Source organism: Pipistrellus kuhlii, unplaced genomic scaffold (genome assembly GCF_014108245.1).
Source record: "Pipistrellus kuhlii isolate mPipKuh1 unplaced genomic scaffold, mPipKuh1.p scaffold_m20_p_1, whole genome shotgun sequence".
NCBI lineage: Eukaryota > Metazoa > Chordata > Mammalia > Chiroptera > Vespertilionidae > Pipistrellus > Pipistrellus kuhlii.
Window position 1 is genome coordinate 176907123 of NW_023425404.1, and position 3520 is coordinate 176910642.

General features: G+C 37.5%; 1 pseudogene; it reads left to right on the forward strand.

Annotated features, from left to right (window-relative positions):
* Positions 1-323: 323 nt before the first annotated feature.
* LOC118724390 lies at positions 324-2270 on the forward strand (annotated as a pseudogene).
* Positions 2271-3520: the final 1250 nt, after the last annotated feature.

Genomic DNA, 3520 nt, shown 5'->3' on the forward strand with positions numbered 1-3520 from the left:
CTTCTCCAGTAAAGCTAGAGTTACAGATCACTGCCACCAGGCCAGTCCCTTGGGGAAAACAGGAAAGGGACAAGGGGCAGTGGGATTAAGAACATTTGGAAGGGGATAAAGAGTCCCTTAGGTAGTTACAGATTCCGGTTTACACTGAAGGGTGTAGAAGAGATCGGTGCCCCACCCCTAAGCATCAGCAAGAACACTTCCCCACCTAGACATCCTTCACCTCAAAGTCTGGTTCATGTATCAGATGCTGGTGATTTGAAACTCAGGTCAGGCTGCTGCTGTGTCTGTATTGAATTACCTGACCCAGCTCTTCTTATCTGTAGATGCTAGAACCCAAGTGCCTTCATGAGGCCAACAGAGGATCAAGTGGGCTGTTCTTTGCACTTTTATTAAAATTTCTGTGCGACGCAGAGCATATTCCTGCTTCTGTAGTACAGTGAAGGGGGAGTAACAGTGAACTAAAAATCTCACCTCTCTTATATAAAAACATTCATGGCAGCTCTATTCATAGTGACCAAAACCTGGAAATAACCCAAATGTCCACCAGCAGGTGAATGGATAAGTACATTGTGGTGTACACTTACAATGGAATAATGTTCAACTACAAACACCTACAATTGCATGCAATAGGATGGGTGAAATTCAAAAACCTTATGCTCAGCTAAAGAAGCCTTATACAAAAGCATATATGTTGTATATTCTAAATTTAATTTATATGAACTTTTAGAACAGGAAAACTCATCTGCTGGACTTATTCACCACCTTTCCTCTGCTTATGGTAAGCTTCCTACACTTCCTTACACTTTTTCTCCATATCCTCATTGGTACTTGTTTGTTAATTTGTTGATGATAGCCATTCTGACAGGTGTGAGATGGTATCTCATCGTTGTTTTGATTTGCATCTCTCAGATGATTAGTGACTTTGAGCATATTTTCATATGTCTCTGGGCCTTCTGTATGTCCTCTTTCAAAAAGTGTCTATTTAGGTCCTTTGCCCGTTTTTTATTGGATTGTTTACCTTCCTTTTGTTAAGTTGTATGAGTTCTCTGTAAATTTTGGAGATTAAACCCTTATCTGAAATATCATTGGCAAATATGTTCTCCCATACAGCAATAATTAAAATAATATTAACAACAGTAGTCAATGTTGTTAAGCATATACTATGTGCCAGCCATTGTGTTAAACACTTTAGGTACTTTATTTCATTAGTTGTAGATTTTGTCTGTCACGTTTTTTGTAGTTGTTGTTTTTTTAATATATATGTATATTTTGTTGTTTTTTAATATATTTTTCTTGATTTTGGGGAGGAAGGGAGAGGGAGAGATAGATAACACATGCCCTACTGGGTATTGAGCCCGCCACCCAAGCAAGTGCCCTGACAGAGAATGGAGCTGTGACCTCCTGGTTCGCAGATTCGATGCTCAGCCATTGAGCCACACTGGTTGGGCACGTTTTTTAAAATAAATTTATTTTCCAATTTTAATATTTTGGAATCATTTTATCTGAACAAACTTTTCCAGAAAGTTTGGAAAGCACATGAAAGTCTGAAGAAATCTCTACCCCATAATCCCATTAACAGGAGAGCAATGGTTGACATTTTCTTCTTGCTTACATGTAAGAAAATTTTTCATTCCCCACTATCACCCCAATTCCATTGTCTTCCATCCATACTTCTGCTTCAAATTAGTAAAGTAAGAGCACAAATACTTAGAAATACAGTAATAACCTAAAAATAACACAGAAAACTTCAAATTGCCTCTTGAATACAGGGACAATATCTTGTCTGTGTCTTCATCCTCAACATTTAATATAGAACCTGCCAGACAGGAAGTGCTAAATGAATCGATGTATCAAAACCCAGTTTGACTATTTCCACCGTTTTAGAGACAGTGGAGGCCTGCAGGGAACAGGACTTCTGTAACAATAAACGTGTCTGAAAGGCTGTGGTCCGAGGCCACTTTTGCTGGCTTTAACCAGAATCAGAGAAAGAACACTGTTCTTCCCCCCTATCTAGGCAAAAGACGTGCTTATGTGTACAAAACAAAGAATAACACAGTGACTCCCCGTGGCAAACCGAACAAAACCAGAGTCATCTGGGGAAAGGTGACTCGTGCTCATGGAAACAGTGGCATGGTTCGTGCCAAATTAGGAAGCTACCTTCCTGCTGAGGTCATTGGTCACAGAATCCTTGTCATACTGTACCCCTAAAGGATTTAAACTTACTGAAAAGTAAATACAAGTGGATTTGTTCTCTTGTGTTTTTGTTAAAAAGAAAAACCCAATTTTACAGAGGTTCTTAACTGGCCTTTCCCCATTCTATTTTTTAAAAAACCCAATACACTTGGATACAAAACTAACTTCCATGGAAAGTTCTAGTGGCAGCACCTGCTAGGCTCAATCAATCTCTGATTCTACAACAGTTTTGCAAATTTAAAGTGGCTTTCGGATTGACAAGTCCTGAGGCACTGGGGTATGTTCAAACACCAAACATTTCCTGTTGTATCCACTTATCCTGTGCTTTCTGAAAACTGAAAAGAGAACTGATGCAGACTAAAAATATTTCCAATAGAGTGGAAAGAAAAGTTTCAATTTGTCAAAAATTCAATTAACAGGAAACTTCTCATCCCCTGAAAATCATGACAAATCTGTTGTGATTAGAAGCTGAAACTGTTCTTACTATTAAATTTCCTGCAGATTCGCTGCTTAATTTTCTTTAGTCCCTGAACAAGTCTATGAACAATTGAACTCCGAACAGTTTTTCTAAAATAGTATTTATCTAGATACTCCACATCCAAAACTATTTAGTTTCTGGAATTACTTGGAAAATTTCAGAAGACAAAAGTTGCGCAAATTCAGCACATTCCTTGGACAAGTCAGATAGTGCTGGCTACCCGTTCTGATGTGGTTACATTTCTAGTTAAACCAGAAATTCAAAGTTCAGCTACTTGTTCTTAAAATCTGACATAGTTATTATAATGCTACTTGATGTTACAGAGATAGAAAATATTGCACTTATAACAAATTCTCAGTTAATAAAATGAGCATAAAACAATTACTTGATTATTAAACCAGCTAATTCTGCTTTTAGTGCACAGAATTTTGCACAGCCTCATTACATATTCTCATTCCTAAAGTGCTTTTAAAATTCCAGTTTGGTACTTTTATATATCAGCTGACAAGCAAATACTTTGAGCCAAAGCTTGGTGGAGCTGTGTGCCAACCAACAGTTCAATTACTTTAGTTTCTCCATCTTGCATATTGTTCTTTTCTTTTAACTTTATAACAGGTTTTTGTTTTTGCTTTATTTATATTACAGTGTTTGAAACCTAAAGAAATACATTTTCTCTTCAAATTTGGATGTTTATATAAATATCATTTGTCTGGACTTAGCACACTTAATGCCATGGTTTCTTGGTCTATGTCTGCTCTGAAATCAAGCTTTGTTGGCTACCCAGGGGCCCCGAGAACATATAGAAAATACGGTAGCCAGAGTTGCCAAAACTGGTTTGACTCAGTGGAT